The 13075-nt window shown below is 40.0% G+C and overlaps 1 long non-coding RNA gene across 1 annotated transcript; it reads left to right on the top strand.

Moving 5' to 3' along the window:
• The first annotated feature begins 11095 nt into the window (after window positions 1-11095).
• Window positions 11096-12672, top strand: LOC130095555 (uncharacterized). The gene is made up of 4 exons (XR_008808126.1): window positions 11096-11252; window positions 11611-12100; window positions 12192-12366; window positions 12504-12672. It is a non-coding gene; the product is annotated as an uncharacterized LOC130095555 (long non-coding RNA).
• The last annotated feature ends 403 nt before the right edge of the window (window positions 12673-13075 follow it).

The following is a 13075-nucleotide window of genomic DNA, read 5'->3' as shown; positions in this document are numbered from 1 at the left end:
TTAAGCGCAATGGAGCAACTGCGTCTAAAGTGCTGGAAAAGAGAGAGTTAAAAGTTTCTGTTGCAATATCGAGTTCTTCTAAGCTATCTGGGATGCTGAGATGATGAAACTGATTAGGAAGATTATTGATAAAGCAGTCTTTAGTGGCAGAAGTTATAGGTCTAACGTATTTATAACACGGAGTCGGCTTTGCAGCCTTGGCTAAATGTAATTTACATGAGACTAGATAATGATCTGAGATGTCATCGCTCTGCTGCAGAATTTCAACGGCATCAATATCTATTACATGTGATAGTATTAGATCTAGAGTATGATTACGACAATGAGTAGGTCCTGACACGTGTTGTCTAACTCCAATTGAGTTTACAATATCTTTAAATGCCAATCCCAATGCATCTTTTTCATTATCTACATGTATATTAAAATCACCAACAATTAGTACTTTATCTGCAGCCAATACTAATTCTGATAGAAAGTCAGCAAATTCTTTGATAAAATCTTTATGTGCCCTGGTGGCCTGTATACAGTAGCCAGCAGAATTCTCAAATGTGATTTATCGTTTACACTATATATTTTTACATTAAGAACCAACACTTCAAAAGAAGTATATTTAAAACTAGATTTCTTAGTGGTTTTGAAAATATTACTATAAATTACAGCAACATCTCCCCCTTTGCCTTTCAGACGAGGTTCATGTTTATAACTGTAATCTTGTGGGGTTGACTCATTTAAAGTAATATAATCATTTGGTTTTAACCAGGTTTCTGTCAAACACAGCACATCTAGATTATAATCTGTGTAGCCATGGTCAGATCTGCCATTTTCTTAAACTGCTGGTTTTGCATTCTTTTAATTCAGAGACTGTGACAAAAGTAAGGGTCATTGGGACTGTTGATTAGGTTACCGAGTCAATCGCAAAGTCTCTCTGTTGTAATTTGCCACACAAAGCAAATGGGGCTTGGATTTGATTGAATTACTGACTCTGATTCACACACTGGCTTTGCCACGAATGGTTAAACAAAGAAATGCATTGCTTATCACGCTGACACAGACATGTGACCAAAGGGCCCATCTTGGAATCAGGATCACGTGGAAGAACCCCTCCGAAGGTGACAAGACGAACATTGTCCATTCAGATAAGCGCACACACGTGGAATCCCCCTGGGGTTTTTCGCTTACACACACAGAAGAGAATTGTAAGATTAGACAACTGGCCATTGTAGCAGTTGCTTAAACTCATCAAATTCGAAGCACACACGCTCATACGGGACTGGTCGCGAGTTCACCGCGTGACCAACGCTGGTTGAACTTCTGAACACCCATTTACACACACGGAACACTCGGAACACATGGGATCAAAAAAATCCCCTTTTGTAAATGTATAATGTTTTGTGGTTGTGTTTTCATGATTCCCTGGTGACAAAACTGGTATAACCGTAAGCTTTTATGATATGTGATCAATTTAACATCCGTTTTAATCACGAAAATCATGTATCTGCATTTCACTAAGCCCTAGGAATGCCGAATTTGGTATGGTTGTAATCAGAATAATCAAAGAAGATTGAATCATCAACCCAGAATGTAATATGATGCATGCTTTTATTAATACTAGTTTAGAAGTGTATTTCGAACAAGTTTTATCCCCTATGCACATGATCCGGGAGGGCGTGAATCACAAGGTCTGCCGACCCGCCCTCCTGCAAAACGGTTGGATCAAACACTGAGAAAGGCGTGTCCCTCGCCCCTTCAAAATAGACCGCCACCTTATCCTCTGTGCAGTTTCCTACGCCAGAGAGAGATTCCTAAACTTTCCTGCTAAACTCCAGCCGGAGTTTTCCTTCTTCGTCGTTTTCCTACTTTGTTTTAAATCTAAGTTGCTTTCTTTCGATCTACCTCAGTTGATAGTTCGGTTTCATTCAGGAACGAAACAAGTTTAAGATTAATCGCCTCTCGTACGGGCCGCAGCTGAAGCAATCGCAAACATCTGCCTCCTACCGGAAGACGCGCCAGACAACTCCAACCACGCTGCCTTTGTAACACAACTCAACACAAAAGGGACCGTGTTTAAATCAAGTAACGTACAAATCTCAATTAAGTGCTGCTTAAAGTTGTCTAGATTAATTTTGGAATCCGTTGGGTCTCTGTTGAACTGTTTTGAATTGTCCTGTCATTCTCTCTCTCTCTCTCTCTCTCTCTCTCTCTCTCTCTCTCTCTCTCTCTCTCTCTCTCTCTCTCTCTCTCTCTCTCACACCCACTCTCTCTCTCTCTCTCTCTCTCTCTCTCTCTCTCTCTCTCTCTCTCTCACTCTAACTGTGTCTTTTTAAATACGTCATATTGCAATCCTGTATTAATTGTTTGTTTTGATATGCATATTATTTACTCCTGCGTGATTTTTAGTAGTCTATATAACCCTTAGTATTGTGTTATTAAATTCCATAATCCTTTGAATCGAATCTGTCTCATTGTCCCATGATTGAAGTCTCTGTAATATGTCAAAGGTCTGTAAAGTTACCAAAGCTCTACCTCGGTTAACTATTTTAAACATCTGAAAGTGCCGTATACGAGCAGATACTTCCGTGTGGCCAGCGGAAAATATTCACTCGGTATACAGGCAGGTAATCTTGTGATATAAGGAAGTTTTCATCTCCGGTTCGCAGGACGAACCAGGTGCCTGACAAACTAATTTGGAATCACATGTAAATTTACTCTGAAAATTAATCTGACTTAACTGACCTATATATCAATAATTACTACGATCGATCGTGTTAATTATTCCTATATGGTAATGTTTAGTCCATTCCCTATTTGGGATAATTTAATTTATGTATGCGATTACATATTCATTATCTAATGAATAATATTCCCCATTTGAGTTAAGTAATTTCCCCAAACAGACTCATTGTCGCTACATCTGAAATCATATCATTAACTATGAGTGATTTTGGAGTAAGGGATCAAATATTCAGCAACCCAAGCTTTATCATTTGCTCATCTGTATTATATCTGTTTTTTATTTGTTGAACATCAATTAAATTTTTAACCTGACGTTTTTTGGATTTCCAAATTCGGGGAACAGACACTATATGATGATATCTAGGTGAAAGAGGCTCTATGTGGAAACGCCCATCATTTTTGCAATGTAATGCACAGGAAGGTTTGTCTGCAGCATCTCTGCTAACGCCCGTTTCACACTACTCCGTTTGCAGTGCGTATGCAGTGCGTGTTGCGGTGCGTATACGGTACAGGAGCAGCACGCGCTATAGTGCTTTCACATATGCTGCGTTTGCAGTGTGTAACTGATCCGCGGCTGTACCACAAACACATAGGCCTACTCACTATTTTTATTTCAAATCCAGAAGTTATGCAGCAACTTTTATTAAAAAAAAAAGTTTTGTCAGCATTGCGATTCTCTTTGTACACATGTATATACAAACTTGAATGGACGTATGCACGTTTAAACACAATTTAAACAACGTTACGTAGGGCTATAATTCCATGCATTACTTCTATATATATTAAGTTGCTCAAGCAAGTGGTCAAATATTTAACCATGTACTTATATTTAATCGCAAACATTTTAAAATTGACAAAAACAGCTGACTCTAATGCCTTTTCTTTTGCATTTAAATTTTAACACAATAAATCTTGCATGTCACAAAGAACTTGTTTTTCCACCTCCACGAATGAGACGAGTGTCGTTCATTATTATGTCCTTGTTGAGGTAAATTGTAGTTTTTCTTGCTTAACCCCGGTCTTAAAGTATAAAAGATGACTGTGAAAAAAAGTAGTATTTAATTAAATACATTTATGGTGATACTACATTTTATTGAATTAAATACATTTATGGTGAAATTACTCAATTTTGAGGTCAATCTGTGTTCATTTTGACCACAAACCGTGCGCTGTCACTTTAATTCTGCGTTTGCAGCACAGCAAAAATTGACGATCGGAAACGATCTCTGCACTGCTGTATACGCACCGCAACTGGAACGGATCGACGGACTGCATACGCGTGCAGTGTGAAAGCTCTAACCTGTTAACATGGGTACGGAAAAAAATACGCAACGCATACGCACTGCAAACGGAGTATGTGTGAAACGGGCGTAACTCTTCTCTTTCAATTGCAAACCTTGGATGTCCTCTCAGACCAACAGTTGAATCCACCACTGCATGTGGAGCTGTGAAATGTGGTGGTTGTCTAACTAGTTCAAACACTGCCTCCAGAGCCTGAATGATTTCGTAGGGTATTTCCGCATGTCTTAAGAGTGCTTGCAGGAGGTACAACTGCTGGCGGCACACAAATTCCATGTAATCCAGGTCAAGTGGAGATCTTAAAAGTGCTCTCTCAAACTTAGAGAGAAGCTCCTCCAAAAGATGCCTTTTCAGAATTTGCTGTAGAATACAGAGGAACAAAATGTGATTAAACCCAGCAACATTAGATATTAAAATATTATATAGTGATCTTAATCATCTAACTTTTTGTAAACTATAATAACTTAAGAGAAAAATAAAGTAGACAAGTACAGTACACAGCATAAATGATTACACCCCATCTAACCATGACATATCTTTAAAAAAACTAAAGGTGTCCTAGATGTATAGACAATTTCTGAATTTGCTGGGTTTCAGAGGGGTGTATTCATTCATGCTGTGTACTGTATCTTAACTTGAGAAGCCAGAACCCATTTTACATTTAATAGAAAATATAATGAACCCCTCAAAATTGGCATAATAGTAATACACAGGATGATAACAAAAAGCTTACACAACAACTCTTGCTTATTGATATAAACACATAATTTATCTTTCATCCAAAGCCCTTGTTAGATTTACAACTATTTAATGGACACTTTTTACATTTCTGAGGTTCTCAGAACCAATATAATTTTGGTTGGGTAAACGTATATAGTGGTGAATGGGAGGGAGTATAGTGGTTATGTAGTGGTGAACTACAGCAAATATAACTTTGCATTCCCATTTTGCTACATTTCCTTTAAATATTTGGTAGATTTACAATGCGAATAACCATGGAAATGTGTCATTACAGTCTGTAAATATCTCTACACAACACAAGAATGCAATCACTAGTACCCATAAGACTAGTGCAGTATCTGGTAAGAATCTATTCTATATTAACAATGCATTAAATCACATTACACATTAATAAACAACAATAAATAAATAAAATAAAAACAAATTAAGTGATAACTCACATGCATCTGCTCCGTTAATGAAGCCATGTCTTAAGTCAAGTGATAGACCAACGCTACTTTTGCGTCATCGAAGGTTAACGCCCCTTTTTGGGGGAAAAGAAACGGTCTGGATTCTCCATTTTGACACGGTCTGAATTTTGTCTACTCCGGTAACAGAAGAACAAAAATAACATGCCCAAAAGTTGTTGCGTGGTGAGCTGCACCTCAAATGTTTTTAAAACACCCGGTTTAAAATTTATACCTTTACCATGCCGAATAAAACAAGCGGAAAGAAGAATGTTATGGCTTCAGGCTATAAAGAGGGAAGCACCAGATGGAGGGTTGTGGGACCCAAAGACCCCTCACACCAGGGCCGTGCACAGGGGGGTGGCCCGGTGGCTAGAGCCACTGCCCCTCTGCCCTCCTCAACTGAGGTGCCCCTCTCTTCCCTACCCCCACCGCTCCGCTCAAACATTCCGCTGATTCCGCTAATCCGCTCCAGGTTTTCCCGCTCGCTCCTCACTCCGCAGCATCACTCACAGTATGTGTCTGCGGCCGCGCGGCGCTCTCTTACACGACAGTTCACGAAAGCTGTCGCATTAACAGGTATGCAAGACAATGGTTGAATCTGCAAAATTATTCTTTTTTTTTTTTTTTGTATTGATGTCGGTAATGTTTTGGTCTTCTACTAGTGCTAACAACGTGTACAACATATCCACGTTCTTAGAATTAGCTGCTTGTCTAATCAAATTATTGTACTCTCGATCAGATCTAATACAAATAACTAAATTTTCTGTTGTTGGCACACTTTGTAGACAAACAAAACAATGCCTTCACAAAAAAGAAGACAGAGACAGAGAGAGAAAGAGCGAAGGGAGACTGCTAAAGGCAGTTCAACACTGCAAACATGGATTCAAAGCTCCAGTAAGCCAGCAGGTAAATAATCATATAGAACAGTTAGCAGACAGTTTGTCAGTTTAATTCTTGTAAGTATATTTCCCATTATAATCACTTTTCTTAGTTGAGACTAACACATATCATAGGCTCTAAATGAGTTGTATGTTAGCATAGTATATACAGTAGATTTATGCTGTATGCTAATATGAAATTAAATGTCTATTACTTATCACTCCATTGAAGATGAGGCAGAGGCAGGTTTAGAGAGTGAGGGAGAGCCCATTGAGCATCAGCCAAATCAGACACTTACAGGTAAGTGTTGTTAAACTGGCTGACAGTAAAGGTTTCTGAATAGTTTGATAACAAGAAAGATAGACATTAAATTATTTGAATGGAAGAGTAATTATATTACAATAACATAAATTGAATTAGCACTAAGCCTTACAATTGTATTTAAAATATGATTGTAACAGGTTTGTTATTCATTCTCTATATTAAGATGAAATTGCCTCAGAATCAAATCAACAGAGCAACAGTGATGGTCTTGGAACTGAGCCAGAGACAGAAAAAGTTCAGAATGAGAAAGAAAGGCAATACAGTGAGACAGAGAGGGAAGAGACAGATGCAGAACAGGAAGAAATGGAGAGTGGGGCAGCCACAGCCATGTACACAAGGGAGAAAAAGACGGAAGACTTTGAGTTTTTGCTTCAGTTACAAAACCCATCAGATCCTGCTCATGTAAAGAAATACAATATAACATACAATGTGGCCTTCACAAAATTTTTAAATTCAGTAGGACCCTGTCGTCCAATTTTGCCGTTCCCAAAAAATGACCAAGGACGTTCGTTTCAGGGACAGTGGTATGAAGAACACCCATGGTTGGAGTATTCTCCTGAGAATGATGCAATGTACTGTTTCAGCTGCAGGCTTTTCATGAATGATGAAAAGTATAAGAGCAGGACAGGTTGGAAGTCAGTGGGGTTAAGTCTGTGGAAGCAAGCTAAAGGAAAAATGAAGGAGCATAGCAGGACAGAGTCACACATGCTAGGCATGATTCGGTGGAATGCCTTTAAAAGAAAAGCATTGGATACAGCATTGGAAAAGGCCGACTTTGAGATGCAAGCAGCCAAAGAAAGAGAAAGGCAAAAAACAGGGAGATTATCTACCGACTGATTGATATTATATTGTACTTAGCGAAACAAGGCATGGCATTCAGAGGTGACAATGAAAGCCTCTCAAGTTCAAACAAAGGAAATTTCTTAGAGCTTGTAGAGTTGGTTGGCCAATATGACAGTGTCCTTAAGCTTCATCTTGACAACATCAAAGAAAAACAAGCATCAGGTCAAAAACCTCAGGTGTCTCTCCTCTCAAACCGAATACAAAATGACCTGATTAGAGCAATGGCTATTTATGTGAAACAGGAAATACTGAAGGAAGTAAGGGAAGCGTCAATATTTTCAATTTTACTTGATGAAACTACTGATGTATCGCACATCGAACAGGTGTGCTTTGTGGTGCGTTATGTACATGACATGACCATAAAGGAGCGCTTCATTCAGCTCTGTGATGTTCAATCAACAACAGGAGAACAGCTTGAAAACCTAGTAATGAACTTGCTGAAGGAGAACCAGCTGAAAGTTGAGGACATCCATGGTCAGGGTTATGATGGAGCAGCCAACATGAGTGGGCCTTACAAAGGACTACAGTCCAGAATACAAAAGAAAAATGAAAAGGCATTATATGTTCATTGCCATGCTCATTGTTTGAATCTTGTATTAGTGGAGAGTGCAAAGTCAAGCATTCACTTTGTCAGTTTTTTTACAGTAGTTGAAAAACTTTACACCTTCATTGCCAACTCCACAAAACGACATGCAGCTTTTGTTCAAACACAGCAAGCCATGAATCCTGGCCAGCGTGCCCTTGAGCTACAGAAGCTCTCAGACACCCGATGGACCTGCAGGGAAACAGCCCTCAGGACTCTCAGAAAATGCCTCCCTGCAGTTGTGCAATTCCTGGAAGATCTGACCAAGTCTGAGCCACCTGATCTATCTGCAGGGGACGCACACATGCTGTTGCACTGCATTAACTTTGAATTTATTCTTTGCTTGGAGATAACAACTCCAATATTCATGGAAACAGCAGTTGCTTCAAATGCTCTTCAGCGGCAAGACTTGGACTTGGCAGCAGCATACACTGTTGTAAATGGTGTCATTAGCAGAATGAACACACTGAGGACTGAAGAGCAATTCAAAGAAATATTTCACAATGCTACCATTCAAGCAGAGGCCAGAGGGATCAATGTGCCTGAAGAGATTCCAGGACAAGCAAGGCGGCGAAAAGTACCAACAAAGTTGAAGTACTGCTCCACATCAGCAACAGAGGACCACCAGCCACAGACTTTAGAGAAGTACTACAGAGGAAGGATGTACTTCACTTTTTTGGATTCCCTGATTCAGGAACTCCACAGGCGATTTCAAGGGAAGGGGAACACTGACAAAATTGTGATGTCACTGCATTGTTTGATTGAGCCATCAAAGTGGAAAGACACTGCAGACACTGAAGCACTTAATGCTGCCCATACTCTCTGTGAGTTTTACGGATTTCAAAAGGAGGAGGAACAGCTGCGAACTGAGCTTAGAGTTTTCTACTCTTCCTTCACATGCTCACAAAAAAGTGCCCATGCAATGTTGGAAACATTTAAGGAGTTTGATGCTCATGTTGTGTTTCCAACACTTTTCAAGCTGCTGAAAATCTTTGCAACACAACCTGTCTCAACAGCCACTGTTGAACGCTCATTCTCGAAGTTGAAGCTGGTGAAAACTAAACTTCGTAATTTGTGTGGACAAGAACGACTCTCTGATCTTCTGCTTCTGGCCATTGAAAAAGACATCCCAATCATAAAAGATGAGGTGATTAAGATCTTTCAGGACATGGTACCAAATAGAAAGGTTTTGCTGTAAAAGGAAAAGCTAAATATCAAAATGTAAAACTGTAAATAGTTTATGTTATTATCTCCAGTCCAATGTGTAATTGTGAATCAAAAAAAAAAATAGGTTATCAAGATCTTTCAGGACATGGTAGCAAATAAAAAAGTGTTGCTGTAAATGGAACAAGTAAATAAAAAAATGTAAAACAGCAAATAGTTAGTTATTATCAGCAAGTTTGTAATTGTGGTGTTCTATCAAAACATCTACAATAAATTCTAAAATGTATTTGAGCGTGTGCTGTCTTCTCTTTTAATTGTATATTTCGTAATAACTGGATAATTAGTGTTAACAAGCAACCACCCCCTTAGTGCCCCTTTTTTTTGTTTAGGCCACTGCCCCTCAAAATGTCTGTGCACGGCCCTGCCTCACACATATGTATGTGGGAAGTATTTCATAACAGGTAAGCCGATTATTTCATTAATTCAACCCCCCAAACTATCTGTATTTAACATGAAGTAGTGTACTTGCTAGTTACTGGCTTTAATTTCGTTACCATACCAACTAAGCCAGTTAGTGCTAGCTTGCATGTAGCTATGGCTAGGCAGCTAGGATACCGCCTAGGGTGTATCAGAGTTTTTATACCATATGCATGTACTGAAACGGTATTTTACAATGTTAAACCAATTCCAGGAAGCCATGTTAAAGAACCCCTGCACCCGAGAAGGGTCTGGCTGCAGACTTGCACTCTCAGACTTGCACGCTCAGACTTGCACGCTCAGACACGAGCGCTTCCGCTGCAAGTGACGTCACTTGCAGTCGACACCTGCTCTCCGCTACCGGCTGTGGCGGCACTTGCAATCCCTTTTTCTCCGTGTTATTTCACAGAGTCGATTGATGCCAGATTTGAAGATAGCCAGCAAGTGGTGTTTGGATCAATCTAGTGCACTGCATGGTTCTGTTCATTTGCCCAAAGTAGTGTGTATGGAGGAACAAGACGTTGCGGAAGCCATTGAGAGATTAGAGAAGGCTGAGTTTCCACAGGACAGAATCGATGCTCTGGAACCCTTTTGCTTCATCTTTACTGTAATGAATGACATGCAAATGTTTCTTGAACATGTAGTCGATGTCATGAAATTAAAGGTAAACTGTCGAACTACACTAGAGCAAAGTGAATAATGTGCTAATGTGTTTTTATATATGTTGTATATTGTCTATTTGTACCTTGTATTTGTCTGTTTTGCACATTAACTGTGTACTGTAAATTGACATTTACAATAAAAAGAAAAAAAATGCATCATCTTGATGTTTTTCATCTACAAACTGTTCCCACAAAGTTGGGAGCATGAAATTGTCCAAAATGTCTTGAAAATAATTAAAAATAATTACATATATAATAATAGTAAAAATAATTTCTTTCTTTCTCATAACTGAGTTTTGATTTCTAAGTGATCAATTTATGTACAAGTGTTTTCCCACATGATTATTGGCTGTAGGTCATCAGTAAATGTGGTAATTTGGTAATGTGGCATTTAAATTCCAGTGTTTCCCAGATGAAACACAAGAGCTGTTAGTTTTGAATGATGTGTGTAATGTAGAGAAATGTGTTTAGAGTTTTGCAAATAGTTTGTTTTTCAAATCCAAACTGAGTGCAAGCAAAGCATATAATGTCCTTGTATTTTTGCAGGCTTGGTCTAAAGATTGGGTACATGAGTGAATGGTTTCACTGAGTGAGCCTCAAATTCCACTTGTAGTGTTTTAGCAATTTGAAAAAAACTGTCAACAAAATGACAAATGACACCTTAACACGACCAAAATGAGCGTGTCTACGCGTTCAAAAGAAACACGTAAAAAATTGCCGCGGACAAACACTGCGTGTTGACGCGGTCAAATTTCACGCGTTTCGTTTATCGCGTTCCGTAGAGAGCAGGCGTCGATTGCAAGTGACGTCACTTGCAGCGGAAGCGCTCGTGTCTGAGAGTGCAAGTGACGTCACTTGCAGAGGAAGCGCTCGTGTCTGAGCGTGCAAGTCCGAGAGTGCAAGTGACGTCACTTGTCTGCAGCCAGACGCTATTGCTGCACCCGGATTTTGTGCCCACAATATTTCCTCACCGTACTGTGGCAGACCCAAACCAGAAATTGAATAGGTATAAACACGCCAGGAAACGTGAGCAGACGTCACCCCTTCTCAAACGCAAGGTGGCAAAAACGACTGCTGTGAGCCCAGATCTACCTACAAGTAAGTTTTGAGCTTCATTCGTGCCCAGGAGACCTGCACCCTGCCTGGGATTTACTTTTCAGATAAATCAGACCGTCTTTTCCTGGAGGTTTGATGTTTTTCAGAGCTCCACAACGGCGGAGATTGAACTCACTTCCCCAGCCAGAGTGCACCCTCTCTGGCATGGGTCAGTGTCTTGAAGACCCTGGAGCTCCGAACCCACAGCTCGTTTATGGACTTAGTCAATTTTTCAATTCTGACTCCAGAGTCAAGCCGGCCAGGGGCTGACATGCACTCGTTGAGATTGTATTAAGATGGTCAGGCTAAAGCTGGATTGGGGTTAGATGTGCGGGCTAAAGCAACTTATTTTTCTCGTTAGTTCTCGATGGAGACCATTGCCCAGCTGACAACGATGATGCTGACGATGTCCCTGATGAAATGCGTGAGTCAAGGAACTGCCTGTCATCTTTTTCTTTGGAGGAAAATGATGGAAAGTGCCGACAGATGACTGGACTCAGCTGGATGATGTTTTTGAGCCTATTTACATTTCTTAACCAGTTTGTGAAGAGGCGAGGCTGCATCTCCCTTCCACCGCGGGACCAGCTGTTTATTACACTGATAAAACTACGTCAAAACCCATCCTTTTTGTTCTTAAGTCACGTTCTGAAAATGCCTCAAACAACTGTCAGGCAAATTTTTATCCGATGGCTTGACCTGATGTATGGGAAAATTTCCTTTTTAGTTCACTGGCCTGATAGGGAATGTTTTTCACTGATACCTCCACAAATGAAGGCCCAGTTCCCACGACTCACAGCAATCATAGATTGTTTTGAAATCAGGACAGAGTACCCTAGCAACCTTAAAGCTAGGTGAGTGTCACAAGAAATGTCTTTACACACTCTCACATCCCAAATTGAAATAAAAGGCTAGATGTCATTGCTATTATGTATCCTTTCTTAGAGCAAAATCATACTCTAACTAAAAGAAATGGACAACAGTGAAATATCTAATAGCATGCAGTCCATCTGGCAGCATTAGATTTTTGTCAAATGGATGGGGAGGAAGGGCCTCTGATGTGCATATTGTTCGACAGTCAGGATTCCTGTCCTCAGTGTACCATTCTCCAGGTGATCAGGTAAAATTGGAATTACGTGTATCTCAACTAACCACATTCATGTAATTTGATTAGGGTGTCATGTCACCACCCTCTGGTGAAAAAGCAGAATAAAGTAGATACAATGCAATATTATGGTGGATTTTTTTAATCTCTAGATATTAGCTGACAGGGGGTTTACACTCCAGGATGACTTTGCCCTCCTCGGTGTCGAGCTGCTAACACCGTCATTCACAAAAGGAAGGAAGCAGTTACCTGGGAGAGAGGTGGAAATGTCTCGTAGGAAGTCAAACATCCGGATTCACATTGGTAAGTAAAACTAGATTATTGTAATGCTGTTTTATTTGTAAAGACAATTTAGAAAAGCACTCCCTTTTTGTTGTTGTCGTCCTTACGGAGCGGGTGATTGGTGTGCTGAAAGGTCGCTTTCACATCCTTGACGGTCCACTCCCTCGCTGTCTGGTTCAGTCTGCACGGGACAAAAACCAAGGGCAAGCAACAGTTGACAAACTTGTAAATGTTGGTGCAGCACTTGTAAACATGGCACTGTAATGATGCAGCAAGGACGAAGCAGAGAGAGAATCCAAATGCAGCTAGTTTAATAAATAACAGGTGAAACAAAGAAACCCGGAACTCAGGACAGGAACAGTGAAGCAACAACATCAAACGTTACAACATCAAGAACTCACAAGGACTGGACTGAAACGCAGGGCTTAAATACAAGGGCAAA

This window comes from Rhinichthys klamathensis, unplaced genomic scaffold (genome assembly GCF_029890125.1).
Source record: "Rhinichthys klamathensis goyatoka isolate OS25496 unplaced genomic scaffold, OSU_Roscu_1.1 h1tg000191l_1, whole genome shotgun sequence".
In the NCBI taxonomy this organism is placed as follows: Eukaryota; Metazoa; Chordata; class Actinopteri; order Cypriniformes; family Leuciscidae; genus Rhinichthys; species Rhinichthys klamathensis.
The sequence above is the reverse complement of the archived record's forward strand: the minus strand, read 5'-3'. Positions and strand labels throughout refer to the sequence as shown.